The 22,152-nt window shown below is 39.0% G+C and overlaps 1 protein-coding gene across 2 annotated transcripts in view; it reads left to right on the top strand.

The window, feature by feature from the left end:
• EDNRA (endothelin receptor type A) overlaps window positions 1-22,152 on the top strand; it is a 76,522-nt gene that overhangs the window by 11,322 nt on the left and 43,048 nt on the right. The window lies entirely within an intron of this gene.

The raw sequence follows: 22,152 nt of genomic DNA, 5'->3' as shown, positions 1-22,152 counted from the left end.
TTCTGCCTGAAGTGTTCTCCCTCATGCCTCCTCTGGTTTATTCCACTGTATGCTTCAGATCTCAGCTGCAGCATTTCTTTGTGTGGCAAGCATGCCTGACCTAGACTGGGTCAGGGCCTTTCTCCTGGGCTCCCATGACACTCTCTGTTAGCCCTGTAAGAGCACGGAACACACGCTCTATTGTCTCTGACAATTCCCTTGCCTGTCTGCCCCTTCTAGACTGCAGGTCCCCTGAGGCATGCTGCCATCATCCTCATTTATCACGGTTTCTCCACATCCCACAGTGCACCCAGTTTCAAAACTACTTGATGAATGAGCAAAATAAGAAAAATGTACTGTATTTGTCTCTATAAGAATGTTTTTCTCCCATGCAATTCCGGATCTAAAGACAGGCTTGCTTTTTGAATTTATTGAATCTCTACTATGCCCCTGCAAACCAGGATAGCTCAAAGTCCATAAATCTAGGATAGAAATATATGCACTATCACAAGACTGTTTTTCGTTTGTCTTTAGAGGTCGAGTTCTTTTTCTATGGTTCTGCCATTATATTGTTTAATTTCCTCTCTCTTGAGTGGTGTAACCAATTAAAGAATCTTGTTTCAAGATTTCTGTGCAATACACAGTCCTTCAAATTGCGGTTTCAACTGAAATATTCAACCTACAAGTGATTTAGAATATCAAAATGAACATCCATATCATCAGACATTTTATTTGCTCTTTAGAGAACAGGAAACAGATTGATTTTCTGGCATAGCTGAGACACAGGAAGATTGTGAAAGTTCATTATGCTAACTAGCTGACCTAAGGATATATGTACATATTAAATGACAGAGTGATAAATTTATTACCCAATTTGCTGTTTATTATAAGGAAGTTGCTGTCTGAAAAGGCTTCAGAACCCTCTCCAACTCTACCTCCCCTTCTGGCTTTTCGTTTCCTGTGTCTGGGAATCTCATTGCTTTCTGTCATGGTCCTGTTAAGTAATTATTCTCATGTGAGGTTACTCAGCTAACCCTCAGCATTTGGCTCACAGCACAGTTATTCCCGTTTCGGTGATGGGGGATGGAAACCATGTATCACGGCAGGATTGTTCCAGGGCTGAGAGGTGCTTTCAGTCCCCTTCTCACTGGGAAGGTGTTGGGATGTACAGAACATTGTGACGTATACTTCTCCATCAAGCAGGACAGATCACGGAAGAGGGTGCTGTGTTCTAAACTGAAATAGTGTTGCATAAATGCTTTACTTTTGAGGAAAGAATTTTCTCATACACACTGTGTGTGTGTGTTGCAGTAATTCCATGATTCTGTGTAGTAAAAGCAGATGTCCTGGCTATTGTATTCTGAAATATTTCTATAGTGTCTTTGTCCCATGAGTTGCTAGCATGGGAGTGTCATTTCTTTACTATCATACAAAATTTACACAGTTTGCATACAGAGTGTATGAACTAAAATGAAAGAGAATGGGGTATGATGTTTCTGTCTCTGAAGCTGATTTGAAGGCTAGAGTGGTTAAATAAGGAATGTTCTTAAGAAACTCTGTCAAAATAAATTTGATACACAGCCAGAAATTCTACAACTGCTTTCTGGATCTACCATAATCTCTTGGGAGCTAGAATTATTGCTTTCTATAGCTACCATTTTATTTTTAACTAGGTCTAGTTTTTCTTGGAAAAACTTTCCTACATTATAAAGGTAATAGTTGATATTAAACTGTAATAGAACTGAACATAAGTCTCATTCAGTGTTACTATTTGATAGCCTTATTTTCAATTTTGAACATCAAATTTTACAAAACCACATGCTCTAAAATGTTTATTTAAATTTGGGAGGTTTGACGTCTTCATGTTCCTGAACTCAAGAAGCAAAAATCAAGTGTGCCCTCAGTCAGTCAGTTCAGTTGCTCAGTCGTGTCCAACTCTTTGTGACCCCATGAATCGCAGCACGCCAAGCCTCCCTGTTCAACTCCCGGAGTTCACTCAGACTCATGTTCATCGAGTCAATGATGCCATCCAGCCATCTCATCCTCGGTCGTCCCCTTATTCTCCTGCCCCCAACCCCTCCCAGCATCAAAGTCTTTTCCAATGAGTCAACTCTTCGCATGAGGTGGCCAAAGTACTGGAGCTTCAGCTTTAGCACCATTCCTTCCAAAGAAATCCCAGGGCTGATCTCCTTCAGAATGGACTGGTTGGATCTCCTTGCAGTCCAAGGGACTCTCAAGAGTCTTCTCCAACACCACAGTTCAAAAGCATCAATTCTTCGGCACTCAGCTTTCTTCACAGTCCAACTCTCACATCCATACATGACCACTGGAAAAACATGTGCCCTCAGATTTAGTATTATTTTTGCGAATGTGCAAATTTAAATTTCTCGAAAATTTAGAGAATTTAGAATTTAAACTTCTCTAAAAGTTTCATCAGCATCATTTGCCATCATGACTTACTTGGCAAATGGGATAGACAACAGAAGTTACTCAAATCATGCTTCTCATAACACTTAAACATGGGAGTCCTATAATTTTAGATCGAGTTTTATACTAGAAAGTAATGGAGGTGGGCAACTGTTGGCCATTTGGTTACTTAGTCACATCAGATCTCTCTTCTCTAAATATTCTTTATCTATTCATTCATAAATATTTATTGAGCACCTCCTATATGGCAGTTATTGGGGAAATAGCTGAACAAAAACAATCCTTGTCCTCAAGGAGTTTACATTCTAGTAGAAGAACAAGACAACAATCAAGTTAAGTCTGTGAAATAGCAGCTAAGGAGAAAAGCAAAACAGAGAAGAGGAATAAAAGGGGGAGGAATGAGTAAAGAACTCAATAGAAGGCAATGTTGAATAAAAACTAAAACTGAAAGGAGCAAACCATGCCACTGTCTATAAAGAAAGAGCATCCAGCCAGTGGAAATGGCAAGTGCAAAGGCCCTGGGGCAAGAATGTGCCCAGAGGGTCAGTGGAGCAGCAAGGAAGCCGTGGTGGTTGATTGGAAGGGAGAGAATAGTAACACATGATGTCGCAGAAATACTGGGGTAGGGTAAGCGATGCAGGGAAGCAGATAACATAGGGCCTAGCAATAGATGACCATTTAAGTTATTGTCCAAACCAAGATGCTTTAAGGGTAAAAGGAGACACTATCAATAATTGCATCTGGACAATTTGTAGGCATGAGAAAAGTAGGAAGCCTAGTCACCCTACCTATACACCTTTATAAAACCTTTAGCTTCTTTCTGTGAGTGAGATAGGAAACTTTTAGAAGGTGATGAACAGATGAGTGACATGATCTGTTTTACATTTTAACAAGAACTTGCTGGCTACTGCGTTGAGAAGCATTTCCTAAATCGATGAAGGAAAAGTATACACTGAAAATACATTATGTGTACCAGTTTATAGGGCTTCCCTGGTGGTCCAGTCAGCAAAGAAGCTGCCTGCGATGCCAGAGAGGCGGGTTTGACCCCTGGGTCGGGGAAGATCCCCTGAAGAAGAAAATGGCAACCTGCTCCAGTATTCTTGTCTGGAAAATCCCATGGACAGAGGAGTCTGGTGGGTCACAGTCCACGGTTCACAGAGTTGGACACGACTGGGCAACTAAACCAGCACCACCATTCCAATTTATAACGGGAGAATACTGCCCCCTAAAGCTTAATTAGTGTTTACTCTTTACCAAGCTAACTCATTGGATCCTCACAGCAAACTTACTGCACTGCTATTGCCTGAAAATGAAGACTGAGGCACAGTGTTTAAAGAATGTTCTCAAGGTCACACAGTCAGCAAGTTGCAGAGCCAGGATCAGGATCCAGCCTGATCTCAGAGGCCATGCTGTTAGCTGAGCTGCCACACTGCTTCTCTTCCATATGCCTCGTAAGACAAACTTCATAGTCATCCAGATGTCAGCCCTAGTACAGAAATAAATTTTCAAAGACTGTGTTCAAAAATAGTCATCCCCCTTTCTTTCCTGCATTAAATCCAATATTTCTTTAGTTGTTTATTTAGGACAGAAGTCACATACTACAAAGGAAGAATGTATACGAAACAGAGGTTGCTCTCCAGAATAGCATTTGTGTTCTAAGTCTTGCAGATTGCATTGGAACATCTGGTAAACAGATTTTTGTATTCTATACTCATTGTCATGCTGGTGAGATCAACTGACAGAAGGAAGCCAGAAAATAAAAATAAATAAACTGTAAAAAAAAAAAAAGGTTAAGTCCTTTGATGATCTGATTGCTTAGACATATATATCTGCTCAGAGGAACATTTTTTGCCAAACTGATGTCTCATCCAGTTATTGCAGGAAAGGCTAGGCAATTTGTAGGCATGAGACATAAACATGAGTGTCTATGGCTTTCCCATAGTTCCAGGTGGGATATGAACACCTGATTTTATTGATAAAACTAAATGTTGCATTTCTAGACCTTCCTCCCTAAGAGTTTACCAAACGCATAGGAATTAAACAGGGAATATGAAAGAATAATGAATGACATTTGGGGATATGTCTCAAATTATATTTAAAAAGAAGCTAGAAATAAAATGCCTAGGAATAAACTTAACCAAGAGGGTAAAAGACCTATACTCTGAAAACTGTAAAACACTGATGAAGGAAATTGAAGATGATACAAAGAAATGTAAGGATACTTCATGCTCTTGGATTGGGAGAATTAATATTGTTAAAATGGCCATGTTACACAAAACAATCTCCAGATTTAGTGTAATTCTTATCAAAATACCCATGTCATTTTTCACAGAACTAAACAAATAATTCTAAAATTTATATGAAACCACAAAAGATCCAAATTGCCAAAGCCATCTTAGAAAAAAGAGCAAAACTGGAAGTATCACCCTTCCTGACTGCAGGCTATACTATCAGTTCAGTTCAGTCGCTCATTCGTGTCTGACTCTTTGCCACCCCATGGACTGCAGCACACCAGGCCTCCCTGTCCATCACCAACTCCCAGAGTTTACTCAGATTCATGTCCATCGAGTCAGTGATGCCATCCAGCCATCTCATCCTCTGTCATCCCCTTCTCCTCCTGCCTTAAATCTTTCCCAGCATCAGGGTCTTTTCCAATGAGTCAGTTTTTCTCATCAGGTGGGCAAAGTATTGGAGTTTCAGCTTCAGCATCAGTCCTTCCAATGAATATTCAGGACTGATTTCCTTTAAGATGGACTTGTTGGATCTCCTTGCAGTCCAAGGGACTCTCAAGAGTCTTCTCCAACACCACAGTTCAAAAGCATCAGTTCTTCAGCGCTCAGCTTTCTTTATAGTCCAACTCTCATGTCCATACATGACTACTAGAAAAACCATAGCTTTGACTAGATGGACCTTTGGTGGCAAAGTAATATCTCTGCTTTTTAATATGCTGTCTAGATTGGTCAAGCTTTTCTTCCAAGGAGCAAGTATCTTTTAATTTCATGGCTGTGTCACCATCTGCAATGATTTTGGAGACCAAAAAAATAAAGTCTGTCACTGTTTCCACTGTTTCCCATCTATTTGCCATGAAGTGATGGGACCAGATGCCATGATCTTAGTTTTCTGAATGTTGAGTTTTAGGCCAACTTTTTCACTCTCCTCTTTCACTTTCATCAAGAGGCTCTTTAGCTGTTCTTTGCTTTCTACCATAAGGGTGGTGTCATCTGCATATCTGAGGTTATTGATATTTCTCCCGGCAATCTTGATTCCAGCTTGTGCTTCTTCCAGCCCAGCATTTCTCATGATGTACTCTGCATATAAGTTAAATAAGCAGGGTGACAATATACAACCTTGACATACACCTTTCCCGATTTGGAACCTGTCTGTTGTTCCATGTCCAGTTCTAACTGTTGCTTCCTGACCTGCATACAGATTTCTCAAGAGGCAGGTCAGGTGGTCTGGTATTCCCATCTCTTGAGGAATTTTCCACAGTTTATTGTGATTCACACAGTCAATGGCTTTGGCATAGTCAATAAAGCAGAAATAGATGTTTCTCTGGAACTGTCTTGCTTTTTCAATGATCCAGCAGGTGTTGGCAATTTGATCTCTGGTTCCTCTGCCTTTTCTAAATCCAGCTTGAACATCTGGAAGTTCACAGTTCACATACTGTTGAAGCCTGGCTTGGAGAATTTTGAGCATTACTTGGAGAATTTTAAGTATTTGAATGCAGAGTTCCAAAGAATAACAAGGAAAGATAAGGAAGCCTTCCTCAGTGATCAATGCAAAGAAATAGAGAAAAACAATAGAATGAGAAAGACTAGAGATCTCTTCAAGAAAATTAGAGATACCAAGGGAACATTTCATGCAAAAATGGGCACAATAAAGGGTAGAAATGGTATGGACCTAACAGAAGCAGAAGATATTAAGAAGAGGTGGCAAGAATACACAGAAGAACTATACAAAAAAGATCTTCACAGCCCAGATAATCATGATGGTATGATTACTCACCTAGAGCCAGACATCCTGGAGTGTGAAGTCAAGTGGGCCTTAGGAAGCATCACTACAAACAAAGCTAGTAGAAGTGATGGAATTCCAGTTGAGCTATTTCAAATTCTAAAAGATGATGCTGTGAAAGTGCTGCACTCAATATGTCAGCAAATTTGGGAAACTTAGCAGTGAGCAGTGGCCACAGGACTGGAAAAGGTCAGTGTTCCTTCCAATCCCAAAGAAAGACTATACCAAAGAATGCTCAAAGTACCACACAGACTATATATAAACCTACAGTAAATAAAATACATGGTCCTGGCACAAAAGCAGCCACATCATTGATCAGCGGAACAGAATAGGGATACGAGAAATAAACCCATGCACCTATGGTCAATTAATCTGCAACAAAGAAGGCAAGAATATGCAGTGGAGAAAAGACACTCTTTTCAATAAGTAGTGCTGAGAACTGGATGGCTACATTTCCTTATACCATATAGAAAAAAGAAAAATCACTCCAAATGGATTAAAGTCCTAAATGTAAGACCAGAAACCATAAAATCATCAGAAGAGAACACAGAACACTCTTTAACAAAAGTCATAACAATATGTTTTTGGATCTGTCTCATAAGGCAAAAGAAATAAAAACTAAGAGGAATAAATGAGACCTAAATAAATTTAAAAACTTTTGCATAGCAGAGGAAACCATCAGCAAACCAAAAAGACAACCTACAAAATAGGACAAAATTATGTAAATGATATGACTAACAGGGCTTAATATTCAAAATAAACAGTTTGTAGAATCAATATCAAAGAAAATTAAACAACCCAATCAAAAAATGGCCAAAGACCTGAATATACATTTTTCCAAAGACAACATACATATGGCTAACACACACATAAAATGATAACTTGACTAATTATTAGAGAACTGCAAATCAAAATAATAATGAGCATCACCTCATACCTGTCAGCATAGCTATCATCAAAAAGTCTACAAATAACATATGCTGGCAAAGATGTGGAAGAAAGGGAAGCCTTGTACACTGTTGGTGTGAATGTGAATTGGTGTAGCCACTGTGGAAAGCGGTGTGAAAGTTCCTCAAAAAACTAAAAATAGAAATATCAAACAATATATTCTTGGGTTTATATCTGAGGAAAAAATGAAAATACTAATTTGAAAAGATACATGCGACCCCATTATCCATAGCAGTATTATATACAGTAGCTGATATGTGCAAGTAGATGAATGTACAAAGATGTGGTATATTCCTACAATGGAATATTACTCAACTATAAGTAAAGAATGAAATTCCGCCATTTGCAGCAACATGGTGGACCTAAAGAATATCATGCTTTATGAAGTAGGTCAGAGAAAGGCAAATCCTGTATGATATAATTTATTTGAGGAACCTAAAAAATAAACGAAATGGATGTGTATTGCAAAACAGTAAAAGGCTCATGGATATAGAAAAAAAACTAGTGGTTACCATTGGTTTAGGGGAGTTAGTGTAGGAGATTAAGAGATACAAGCTACTGTGTATAAAATAAACAACAAGTATATATTGTACGGAACATGGAATTATAGCCACTATTTTGTAGTAACTTTAGTGGAATATAATCTATAAAAACACTGGATCACTATGCTGTACACCTGAAACTAATATGATATTGTAAATCAACTATGCTGCTGCTAAGTTGCTTCAGTCGTGTCCGACTCTGTGTGACCCCATAGACGGCGGCCCACCAGGCTCCCCCGCCCCTGGGATTCTCCAGGCAAGAACACTGCAGTGGGCTGTCATTTCCTTCTCCAATGCATGAAAGTGAAAAGCGAAAGTGAAGTGGCTCAGTCGTGTCCGACTCTTATAAAAATAAGCTAGAAATTCTCAATTTTTAAAAATTTACATATGAAATTTAATGAAATGATTTCATTAAATCTGAAGCTATTTGAATAGGAACTTTATTAATATCCCTAAATTTGTTTTTTTAATTTTTATTGAAATATAGTTGACTTATAATATTCAGGTGTACAGCAAAGTGATTCAGTTCTTTTTTACATTCTCTTCAGTTATAGATTATTACAAGATATTGAGTATAGTTTCCTGTGCTATACAGTAGGTCTTTGTTGGTTATCTGTTTTATCTATAGTGATATATATATTTTAATCCCAAACTCCTAATTTACCCTCCCCCTGCTTCCCTATGGTAACCATAAATTTGTTGTCTATGTCTGTGAGTCTATTTCTGTTTTGTAAATAAGTTCACTTGAATCATTTTTTTGGATTCCACATGTATCATATGTTATTTGTCTTTGTCTGGCTTACTTGACTTAGTATGATGATCTCTAATATCCCTAATTTTAAAAGCAACCAGTAAAGCTAACAATATTGAGCAAGTCCAAAATATCCAGAATCATTCATTTCAAAATATAAAAAGTAATGGCGCGTATGTCTTTGCCAAATATTGAATAATGTAGTATGCCCCAATCCCGCATGAGTTTTATGTCACATAAAGGGCAATTCTATAGAATATCTGCCTTAAAAAGAATATGTGAACTTTTAACTTAGTTTCAAAAACAAAAATGTCTAGAATACTCCAGAATCTGTCTTTTGTGTCATGTATATCACAAATGCTGTGTGTCTCTGCCTATTTCCTTTGTTTCCGCAAATTTGATTTATAAAAGCTAAACCTATGAAAATTAAGGTAGTGTTACATCATTTAAGACTTCCCTGGTGGCTCAGACAGTAAAGCGTCTGTCTACAATGCGGGAGACCTGGGTTCAATCCCTGGGTTGGGAAGATCCCCTGGAGAAAGAAATGGCAATCCACTCCAGTACTATTGCCTGGAAAATCCCATGGGTGGAGGAGCCTGGTAGGCTACAGTCCATGGGCTCAAAAAGAGTCGGACACGACTGAGCGACTTCACTTTCATTTTCACTTATATCATTTAAGAGCCATAATACTTTATAAACTTTTTGACATTTTATTGAAGTATAACATACATGCAGGAAAAAAATGCACAGAAGTGTCAGCTCTGTGAATTTTCACCAAATGAACTTGATCCTGTGTACCCAGGATCAAGAATTAGGACATTACCTGCACCCAGAAGTCCCTCGGCCACTAACTACCCAAACTCCCAAGGCAACCACTTTCCTGACTTCTAACAGCATGAATTTGTTTTCGTACTTTTGTGTTTTATATAAATGGAACCATACGGTAAATATTCTTTTCTGTCTGACTTTCTTTGATCAACATGATGTTTGTGAGAGTAACCCATGCTGTTGGGTGTAGCTCATTCATTCTCATTATTGTATAGCACTTCACTGTCTGAATATATCACAATTTATTTATTCATTCTACTTAAGTAGGAATTTGAATAGCTTCCAATTTTGAGCTCATACAAATAGTGTGTACTGCTGAAATATATAGATAGATAAAGACAACATCTTATACATTTGTATATACTTAAACATCAATATATATATCTGTGCACTAAATATGCTTTAAATATAAATCTTGAGCATAATCCTTTTATATTTTGATCAGAATTTTAGAGAGCCCCCAAGGCATGCACAGGGAACTAGGCAGAATTTCCTAGGCAGAATTCTTTTCTAAACACTTTAAAGACTTGTGTGGCTTATGTCTGAACTTTGTTCATTATAATTCTTCTTGGCATTTCAGGCAAATCCACTATCTGCCTTCATATTGGATAATCCCCAAATCAATTCACACATTTACTAAGTGTCTACAAAAAGCACAAAGAAATCTGGGACAGACATGCCTTTGAGTGGCTAGCATTCCATGTTGAGGATACAAACATATATTCCATCAAGTTAGCCTGACTGCCAGGGGAATTTTATATTCCACTGTTTTGTTAAAATTTGGAGGATCACTGAACACAGTTTTACTGGGGAAAAAAATTACATTTTGAATGGAAAACACCTATTAACATTTTCTTTAAAAACAGAGAAACTGTCATTTCTCCTTCTCCTAAAGTAATATATACAGCTATACCGAAATTAATCTAATTACTCCCCAGAGACACAAAGATAAAATTAGGTTTCAAGCCTTTTCCATTAATGTTACAGTTAATGGTCATTTATTTTAAAACTTTACAATGCCCCGTGAAACACAGATTAAAAAGCACTGATTTCAGACAGTAAATGTTATGAGAGTTTAAGTTGGATTGATGACATTTTCCAGACAATCTCTCTGGGTTATTTTTGTTAAATGACATATCTGGGGTATGCCAGTTGCTTGGTAAAACGTGGAGGTTTAGTTGTAACTGGGTTGCTACATTATTCTAAGACAAAATTGGTAAGAGACGGTTGTTACAGAAATTTACCAAATCGTAGCATATGAAGACAGATCTATTAATATCATGTAAGAAACGAATCGCCAGTCTAGGTTCGATGCAGGATACAGGATGCTTGGGGCTGGTGCACTGGGATGGCCCAGAGAGATGGTATGGGGAGGGAGGTGGGAGGGGGGTTCAGGATTAGGAACTCATGTACACCCGTGGTGGATTCATGTTGATGTATGGCAAAACCAATACAGTATTGTAAAGTAAAATAAAAAATTAAAAGAAAATCTTCCTAATATCAACACCCAAATTTGCATTGCCACATCCCTGAAGAGAAATTTTATTTCTCAAAACCACTGACTAGATTTTAAATGGAACACAGCAGTGGTCTTACAAGGCGCTTAATACATCCTCCAAGAAGGTATTCAGAACTGTGTGAACACTAGGTTTTGCAGTCTTATGATCATGCTTTTAACTTTAAAGGTAGATGATTAGTTGAGACTTTTCCTGCTTTTTGTTCTGAGGAAATAGTATCATAGTAATGTTTTTATTGATTTTATGGTGTAATCTTAAAATTGCCTCCAGCTCCTGGATTACCATGAAGGAGGGAAATAAATCCACAGGGAGTCTGGAAGCATGAAGGTGATATTCCAGGGCCTAACTTGCAAGCAGTGAGTGCTCACCACTTCCGCTTAATCCTGTCTGATTCTCTGACCCAGGGATGGGTAAACTACAGCCATGAACCAAATCTGGCCCAAAGCCTATTTATGCAAATGAAATTTTATTGGAACACAGCCATACCCATTGCTTACATAAATGGTTTCGACAGATACCAGAGGATCTGCAAAGCCTAAAATATTTACTATCTAACCATTTACAGAAAAGTTTATCAACCCCTGCAGCATCTCACCAACTGCCCTGGCCCTACCTTTCATCTCTGTCTCTCATCCTCCTCCATTTTGTCCCATAGCAGGTCAGAGCTCAAGAACTGAACCTCAAAATAAGAGTAAGCCTTCATAACCTTCGCTATTCTTAAGTGACTGATGCCCACAACCACCGAAGTAGTAGATGGCATAATCCCAAGAGATCAAAGTATGTTTCTTTTTTAAAATAGTTTTGTGACTGATCTGAAATCAATCACTGATCTTTCAAACCACTATCTTTTTTCAAGATTTTTTTCCCTACTGTGGACCACTTTTAAAGTCTTTATTGAATTTTGTTGCGGTATTGCTTCCGTTTTCGTTTTTTGACCACGAAGCACGTGGGATTTTAGCTCCCCAGCCAGAGATTGAACCCACACCCCTTGCATTAGAAGGCGAAATCTTAACCACTGGACAACCAGAGAAATTCCTTCAAGTCATCATCTTTGTATGAAGAAATGAAAGATGGGCCATCTCATGGCATCCCATTAAGGACAGTGATACATAGTCAGCCTGTTCCTGAGGTGACTGCTGACATAAATGAGCCGAACCACCCAGGGCTATTACCTTCCCTCTGTCTGCCCCATTTATGTTAGCAAACTTCCAGACTTAGTTTCCTGGAAGGTCTTAGCAACTGGGTATCCATCAAACCTGTTGGACAAAACTGTATGTTTTCTGATCAAAACTGAAGTTTTCAGTTCTTTGTCACACACTTAGAGACATTCATTCCATTATCTTTCAAGCAATAGGTAGCAGCTCTGAACCAAGGGGCTTAATCTTCAAGCAGCAGTTCATGTTGCAGTTAAATAAGAAAAAGAACAAAAACAAAACAAAGACAAAGTTTCCATTTATTTCAGGGAAATTTCACACAGAACAAAAAAAGAGAGGTACTCTCCAGAGATCTTAAAGATAAAAGCTTTACATACTTAAAGTTATTTGATCTGAAAAATCACTGCATTTTATATGTCTTTGATAGACCAATTAAACTTTATGGTCATAATTAAACATAGATGAATTTTTATCTCTGGGCTATAAAATTCAAGAAATATTTATTTGGTAATAGGCAGAACTATTCCAGTAGAACTATTCCAAACCCTAAAAGATGATGCCATTAAGGTGTTGCATTCAATATGTCAGCAAATCCGGAAGACCCAGCAGTGGCCACAGGACTGGAAAAGGTCAACATCCGAATTCCCAAGAAGCATAGTACCAACAAATGTGCTAACCATCAGACGATTGCACTCCCATGCTAGTAAGGTCATGTTTAAAGTCTTGCATGCTAGGCTTCAGCATTGTGAGAACCAATAACTTCCAGATGTCCAAGCTGGGTTTAGAAAGAAAGAGAAACCAGAGATCAAATTGCCAACAGTCGCTGGATCATAGAGAAAGCAAGGGAATTCCAGAGAAATATCTCTTCCTCTGTTTCCTCAACTATGCCAAAGCCTTTGACTGTGTGGATCATAATAAACTGGGGAAGCTCTTAAAGAGATGGGAATACTAGGCCATCTTACCTGTCTCCTGAGAAACCTGTATGCAGGTCAAGAAGCAACAGTCAGAACCCTGTTAGGAACAATTGATTGGTTCAAGAGTAAGAAAGGAGTACGACAGGGCTGTCTGCTGTCACTCTGTTTGTTTAATGTATACACTGAGTACATCATGAGAAATGCCATGCTGGATGAGTTACAAGCTGGAATCAAGATAGGCAGGAGAAATATCAACAACCTCAGATACGCGGATGATACCACTCTATGGCAGAAATCGAAGAGGAACTAAAGAACCTCTTGAGGAGGGTGAAGGAGGAGAGTGAAAGAGCCAGCTTAAAACCACATATTAAAAAAACTAAGATTATGGCATCTGACCCCACTACTTCTTGGCAAATAGAGGGAAAAGGTGGAATTAGTGACTCTCTAAAATCACCACGGATGGTGACTGCAGCCATGAAATCAGAAGACATTTGCTTCTTGGCAGGAAAGCTGTGACAAACCTAGACAATGTGTTGAAAAGGAGAGACATTACTCCTCCAAGAAGAGTTTGTATAGTCAAGGCTATGGTCTTCCCAGGGGTCACATACAGTTTTGAGAGCTGGACCATAAAGAAGGCAGAGTGCCAAAGAATTGATGCTTTCAAAGTGTGGTGCTAGAGAAGACTCCTGAGAGTTTCTTGGACTGCAAGGAAATCAAACCAGTCAATCTTAAGGGAAATCAACCTTGAATACTTATCGGAAGGACTGATGCTGAAGCTGAAACTCCAGTTTTTTGGTCATCTGATGCGAATAGCTGACTCATTGGAATAGTCCCTGATGCTGGGAAAGATTTGAGGGCAGAAGGAGAAGAGGGCATCAGAGGATGAGAGGGCTGGATGACATCACTCATGCAATGAACATGAACTTGGGAAAACTTCAGGAGATGGTGAGGGGCAGGGAGGCCTGGCGTGCTGCAGTCCATGGGGTCGCAGAGAGTCGGACACGGCTGGGTGACTGAACACAACAACAATGGACAGAAAGGCCTTGTCACAGACAAAGGGGAAGGTGAGGAAACATATGAGACCTACTCCATGTTCCTTCTTTTTTAAAACTATGCATGCATGTATGTGATTTTGTGGCACAGGTATTATCTGTATACAACAACCTTTAAAAATTATTGGGGAAGGAAGGGGGAGCTACAGGAGATGGGAGGAAGAAGACAGAGTTGGGTGATGGAGAGTCATCCTTGAGACCTCACTTTTAGCCACTGTGTAATTCAGCAGTCACACTGAAGACTTTCGGATATGTTTAAGAAAGGGGGAAAGTGAAGGAAGGAAGAAGGAAGAGAGGGAGCCTAGACTCTCAGAATGTGAGGAGTCAACGTTTGTAGTTCCAATTATGTGAACCAGAACTTGAAGCTATTTATAATTTTACAGACACTAATCCAAATTGGCCCTGCTTGCAGATGATAGAATATAGGCAGTCTCTCAGCTGATGAGCCCAATTCTACCTCTACTGTGGTTTTGAAATTTTTTACTTGTTTGCAGTAACTGTGATGAACTCTGATGAAGTGATAAATATTTAGTTTGTGGAAATGGCCCAGAAGAAAAAGCTGGTACTAGAATTGAACGTGTCTTATAAAGTGTCACATTTAATTCCATTCATCTTGAACTGACAGAGTTATTGAGATGGAGGGCAGATTAATGGTTGCCAGGGATGAGGGAGTTCAAGAGAGAGGGCAAAGGAGTGTGATTTTTATAATCACACTTATGAGGTCATTATCAGGGATCCTTGTGGTCATGAATTTGTTCCATATCTTGACTGGAGGTCAATACGCAAAACTATACCTGTGATAAAATTGCATAAATACAAACAAATGAGTAACAGTGGAGACATCTGAATATCACTGGATCACACCAATGTCAAAAAATGGTTGTACCAGTTTACATTACCACCAGCATTATATGAGGCCTTCAATTTCTCCACATCCTCACCAACATTTATTATTGTCAGTCTTTCTTATTATAGCATTCTAATCATGTGTAGTGGTAGCTCACTGTGGCTTTAATGTACATTTCCTTTAATGATGAATGATGTTGAGCATTTTTTATTTTCATGTACTTAGCTATTTGTGGAGAAGGCAATGGCACCCCACTCCGGTACTCTTGCCTGGAAGATCCCATGGACGGAGGAGCCTGGTGGGCTGCAGTCCATGGGGTTGCTAAGAGTCGGACACGACTGAGCGACTTCACTTTCACTTTTCACTTTCATGCATTGGAGAAGGAAATGGCAACCCGCTCCAGTGTTCTTGCCTGGAGAATCCCAGGGACGGGGGAGCCTGGTGGGCTGCTGTCTATGGGATCGCACAGAGTCGGACACAACTGAAGCGACTTAGCAGCAGCAGCAACAGCAGCTATTTGTATTTCTACTCTGGTGAAATGTCTATTTAGGCCTTTTACTCATTTTAACTATGATATATTTTAATTGTAGGAGTTCTTTATCTTTTTTAACTGTAGGACTTTTCATGTTATTGTTGTTTTGCTTCTTTTTTAATAGAGTGAAGTTGATTTATCACACACATGTCTGACAATGGACAAAATGTTGTTTACATGAAACATCATAGATTAAAAATACATAGTATTTATATTTTAATAGATAATATTTATCCTGGACAGAAGTCCTTCATCAGATATATGATTTGCAAATATTTTCCCACTCTGTGGCTTTTCTTTTCATTTTATAAATGTAGCTTTTGAAGAGCAAAATTTTTAAATTTTTATTAAATCCAATTTATCAAATGTTTCCTTTGTAGATCACGTGTCTGGTGTCATATCTATGAAATCTTTGCCTCAGCCTAGATAACAAAAAATCTTTTAATTTTTTTCTGGCAATATTATAATTTTAGCCCTTAATTTAGATCTGTAATCACAATTAATGTTTTTGCAGTATGTAAGGTAAGTATCTAAGTTCATTTTTTTGCATAGGCATATCCAGTTGTTCCAATGCCATTTGCTAACAAGACTGTCCTTTCCTTACTGAATTACCTTGGCACCTTTGTTAAAATTCAATTGATAATAAATATAAGGGTTTATTTATCTTTTCTTCCTTAGTCCAGTGACCTGTGTGTCTACTGTTGTACCACCCTGTCTTGATTACTGTAGTTTATAGTAAGTTTTCAAACAGGTACTATAAGTCCTACTTTGTTCTTTTTTTTTCCTCCAAAAAATGTTTTGGCTATTCTAGGTCCTTTACATTTCTATACAAATTTTAAGATCAACTTGCTAATTTCTTTGAATTTACCTAGGGATTGTATTGACTCTTTGGATGACTTTAGAGAATATTGCCATCTTAACAAGGCTGATCCTTCCAATCCATAAACATTAATTTAGATCTTTGATTTGTCTAGTATTTGGCAGCTTTCAGCATACCTGTCTTATACTTCTTTAGTTAAATTTATTCCTTATATTCTAAGTATTTTCTTCTTTTTTGATGTAATTTTGAATGGAATTGTCTCAATTTCATTTTTGTATTTTTCATTTCTAGAAAAATAAATTGGTTGTATATATATAAATGCAACAAATATTTGTCTGTTGCTATTGTGGCCTAGGACCTGGCTGGAGTCTTCACCATTTCTCTTGCAGCATAAGCTTTTTCCCTGCTAGTGTGTGATGGGTAAGAATGCAACTAGTGTTAGAACAGTTTGGTGCCACTGCTTGATACATGCTAAAGCACCAACAGTTTTACCCACTGTCACTTTTGCACCAACAGTGCAAAAATCAACCGGTGGAAAAGGCAGTCATCTCAGTGTTTTCCTGATCTTGCAAATGCTATGGAAGGTTCCCCTGAACCTTGACAGGGAATCTCCAGGGCTCCAAGGACAGTTCTTAGAGAATCACTGATCTAGATGGTCTCTAAGCACTTGTCCAAGTCTAAAATGCTGTCGTTTTTCATATCTAAGATAAGTATCATTTACCAAACTTACAATTACATTTGCTTAGGTGACTGATCTTCATGAGTCAATATCCTTAGACAGTTGCTGCATGTAGAAAAATGTGCCAAGTCTTTTGAGAGAGATTAAAAGGAAATAGAACTTTGGCCCTAAATCTCAAAGAAATAGCACAAGGCTCTCTCAGTACTCAAGTGTCTATGAAAGGAAACCCAGCGTCACTGTAGGCTAATTACATTCGACCCCAAATTTGTATGTTTTCTGTTCTAGGTAGCTCTAAAAATAAACAAAATGCTTATAGTGGAAATATAGCATGTGTCAAATATCAAGACTGAGAAGTAAAACTAGGTTAAACTCTATTATTCTTGACTCATACAGTTTAGTATTGTCTCATTTCCAAATGTCTGGAAAAAAGACAAAATAGGATCAAACTAATTTTCAAAGTTTTTTTAAATCCTTAATTTTGCACTATGATTTATAACAAGCCCTTGACTAGAAGCTTAAAATAGCCATTAACCTACTATTTTTTCCTATAGTTTATAATGGTGCCTATTATATTCACTGGGCAAATTTTCCATGTATTTTAACTTCTCCCTGGAGAGAGATAAAATACTATTTATATAGTCAAGGTAAATAAATAGTCTCAGGGCTTCATCTATGGGATTCCATAATATGTGACATCCTTCATCTTTTGGGGTGGAAAAAGGACAAAAAAAAGCAAAAAGAACTAAAGAAAAAGGCAAAAAGGACTATAAAGAAAAAAGCAAAAAGGACTAAAATATTCATGGTTGGGAAGAATAAAAGAGAAATTGGGAAAACAAAATTAACCATATAAAATTAAGAGACAGACTTTCCTAGTGGTCCAGAAGTTAAGAATCCGTGTTTCCACTGCAAGGAGCGCAGGCTGGACCCCCTGGTCAGGGAACTAGATCCCACATGCTTCATGGTGCAGCCATAAATAAATAAATATATATATAATAAATAAAGTGAAGGGAGGGATTGAGGTTAGACTAGGTTAGGGATAAATGGAGCCGATAATAGTTTCAGAGAAACCAGTTACAGATTGGTGTTGTGATTTTTTTTTTTTTAAATCATGCAATCTAAGAGCTGGAAATATTGGGCAAGAACAAGATTATACGGCAGAAGAGGAAGCCACAGCCCAGAGATTTTCGACAGGGCTAGAGCTGGAAGCCAGAATTTCTCCTTCCCTGCAGTATGGTCCATCTTTCCCTCTTCTGATACTTTAGTGGGTGAAGAAGCACACCATTCTTAAGGGAAGCATGACAGTTACATGACAGGTAACTCAGACGTCTTGAACATGTCTTCCTATCACTTTATGCCTCAGCTATTGCAAATTGTGAAGTCTTATTTCCCAATGAATTTCTGTTAAGTATTCAAAATCAACCTTGTTTACTGTAATACCTCACCTTTAGCATCAACCATATTCTTTGTTCTCCACCAGACACATATGGTATCATTTTCTTCACACCACATACCATATCTTAGTTGGGTCATCGTTTCCAGCGACACAGGATAATTGTGAACACATGACATGCTTTACAATGAAGAACTAACCCCAGTTCTTAAGATTTTACACATTGCAGCATTCAATATGCTGCATGCTCTAAAATATGCCATTGGTTTTTGCTTTTTGCTACTTATTACCACCTTCCTGGTAAGTTTTTTGGGACTACTACCTAAATCTACGTGTAGAAATCTCTGCCGGTTATTTCATTTTGTTTTGTTCTGCTTCATTTTCACCTTCATGTTTCTTTTAAGTAAGTACTAGAATGGCACCCCACTCCAGTACTCTTGCCTGGAAAATCCCAAGGGCGGAGGAGCCTGGTAGGCTGCAGTCCATGGGGTCACTAAGAGTCGGACACGGCTGAGTGACTTCACTTTCGCTTTTCACTTTCCTGCATTGGAGAAGGAAATGGCAACCCACTCCAGTGTTCTTGCCTGGAGAATCCCAGGGATGGGGAAGCCTGGTGGGCTGCCGTCTGTGGGGTCACACAGAGTTGGACACAACTGAAGAGACTTTGCAGCAGCAGCAGCAACATGTGCTACCATAGAGAGTGCTTAAGATAAACAATAACATTTTTTCAATAAGTTTTGAGTCTCACTGTGTGTCCAGGTCAGAGCACTTATTTTATATAATTAACTATAATTATATAATTTCTATAATTATATTTTCTCCATTCAGGAAAAGTTGACTTCATTCTTTCCAATGTAAAGCTTCTCTCCATTATGAATTAAATCGTAAAGTACTGACAGTAAACTGTACAATCTTGATATTGAGTACTTCTCACTTTTCTTTTTTAGATAAGTTTAATTCTTCTCCATCCAAAGATCCTTTGGTTTAGGTATACTGAAAAAGTGGGAGTCTGAAGTCTATTGATTCTAGATTGGCATCCTTACAGCAGAGTTATCTAAGAGAGATATTTCTTTTCATCCCCAGCCCCTGAGAATGAAACTGGGTGACTGAGATTCTTGGAGATACTAAGCCCATATCTTGGGTGAACCATCTTTCCTCTAATGAAATAACCTTCCTGGGTTTGGAATTTGGTTTTTAAAATATTTTTTCCTCTTTTTTATTCTCTCCTTCACCTGGTTATTAACATCTATGTATTTCAGATTCTAAAAAGTGAAGGCCTCAGCCAAAACCAAAACACTCAATATTGAATAGGTAAATAGATGGATAGCAGGTAGTAGCAACAACTTCAAGTTTCTGATCTAAGTGCAGAGTAGCCAGAGCAGTTCCTCAAAATCCATGTTTACAGGCACTCCCAGTTATGATCTTCAATGAGTCAGACCCTGTTCTAAGGGGCTCTGATTTCCTATCCACATCAACCATATATGGCACAGGTTCTCTTTCATCTCTGGGTTTCACTAAGAAAGACTTCTATCGCCTGAGTCACGTAGGTCCAAGGCCTTCATCTGCTGAGCTGCTACAGGATGCCGCTTGCAGCTTCCTTAGGGACCATTGCATCTCTTCCTCTTCTGGGTAGACAACTCCTGGTCAGTGGGGCCCTTTGTGCCACCACCCTGCACCTGGTAACCAGGATGACCCTCCCTCACAGTCTCACTGGAAAACGCAGACACAAAGCAGAGACTGATAAAGGTAGGCTGTGCAAATAGCTCCCATTGCCTGATACTTACTTCTGCTAAGCACTTTGTCTGGATCGTCTCTTCTGTCACCCACAGTAAACTTGCAAGGTAGCTGCCTTCACCGTTTCCATTTTCTGGAGGAGGAAACTGAGAAGCGTGAGGTTAACCAGCATACCAAGGTCACATGATCTGGAATATAAAGGAGCTGGGATTTGGTCCAACCCAGGAAGTTGAGCTTCAGGGCCCACGCTCTTTATAACACTAAGCCACTTGCTCTCATTCAAAGGAGTGCTTCTCTGTTCCCCCTTACCCCCCACCCCCAGCCCTTATCACAGAGAGCACCCAGCACCAGAGTCGGGAACATTTATGGAGTTTCTGCTCTGTGTCTGTCATGCTCTCCAAATTCTAGGGCTGGCCAGGAGGTATGAGAACCCTGTCAAAGGAAAAATCGTAGGAGTAGGGCAGAAGCCATTGGTTTTGCTTTATTGATTTGATTTGATTTCATTTGACTTCTGTGAAAATTCTGCCTCAATCCTGAAGCAATTAAAGCCTCAGGGAAGAGCAAAATTCATTCTCAGTCATGCACAGTGATTTATTTTATTACAACCAATTTGAGATTTGCAACAGCCTGAAAACATGTTCTCATGAAAGGCCTCAGCATCACAGGCTTTATTACCATGCCAGTCTGTATTGTCAGAAGATGTAGAACATCTTTACTGCTGGTTCGATGATGTACCAACTTCTAGAATACCTCCTAGCCCCACTCCCAGAAAGGAAAAACCTCGGAACCCTACTTTTTAAAGACTATACCTGGTTCACCATGGCCAACTTCAAGTGACCTGAGTAATCCATGTTGAGGGGAAGAAAACATTGTATTTACTTTGAGGTATCCAGCTATTACAAAGTGTACTCATAAATCTCTCATTCCTCCCTAGGATGGGTGGAGTGGGATGAAGGGAAGGAGGAGAAGCCGTCAGCCTCATTGGATGGGCTGGAAGTGAAATTAGCACAAAGGAAAAGGCACCCCTGGTTTTACTTATCCCATTAATAAGATGTCATGACAATAACAAAGATAATGTCCAAATAGTGGCATTAACATCTGCAATGGATTTTAAAAGGGGGGATAAATTTATTTTTATTATCCTTTTCTTCATGGTCATGAATAATTGGTATGTTTCGGTTTATAATTACAAACTATAGCAGTTCAGAATAACTAACATCTGTGCAGTGTACATTTAGTGTGTGAAGTTCCAGCCCTCCGGATGATTCTGATGGCAGCCAAAGCTTGAGAACAAGTACACTAAAGCAGTGAGTCTCAACCTTGGCTCTACATTGGAACCGCCTGGAAGCTTTAAAAACTCCTGGACATGGAGGAGAGAAAGCGGCGAGTAAGATGGAAGAGGAGAAGGTCACTGGGGGTTGGGGCAAGGATTTGGGTGACCCACCAAGGACTCAGAGTCATGAGTCAGACAGTGCCGCTTGGCCACTTGCGGTCAGCAATAACAGTTTATCATGTTCATTAATTCATTATTTGGGGATGTCAAAACACAAATGAGAACTCCTGACCACCCATGCTCAAGCGCATGTCTTCATCATGTAAAAGCAAGTTCATTAAAAAAAAAAAAAAATAGGAAAACTGCTGGCCTTGTGTCCCAACTCAAGAGACTATGAGGCTTCCCCAGGGGCTCAGCGGTAAAGAATTCACCTACAGTGCAGGAGACATGAGTTCGATCCCTGGGTGTGAAAGATCCCCTGGAGAAAGGGCTCAACAACCCATGCCAGTACTCTTGTCTGGAGAATCCCATGGACAGAGGAGCCTGATGGGTTACAGCCCAGGGGGTCGCAAAGAGTCACACATGACTGAAGTGACTGAACACGCCCGAGATTCTGATTTCATTGGCCTAGGACAGGATTTTCAACCTAAGCACCATAGACATTTTGGGCTAGATAATGGTTCATTGGAGCGGCTGGCCTATGCATTGGATGTTTAGCGGTATCCTTGGCCTCTGCCCCCAGATGTTAATAGCC

Source organism: Oryx dammah, unplaced genomic scaffold, assembly GCF_014754425.2.
Source record: "Oryx dammah isolate SB20612 unplaced genomic scaffold, SCBI_Odam_1.1 HiC_scaffold_12, whole genome shotgun sequence".
Taxonomy (NCBI): domain Eukaryota; kingdom Metazoa; phylum Chordata; class Mammalia; order Artiodactyla; family Bovidae; genus Oryx; species Oryx dammah.
The sequence above is the reverse complement of the archived record's forward strand: the minus strand, read 5'-3'. Positions and strand labels throughout refer to the sequence as shown.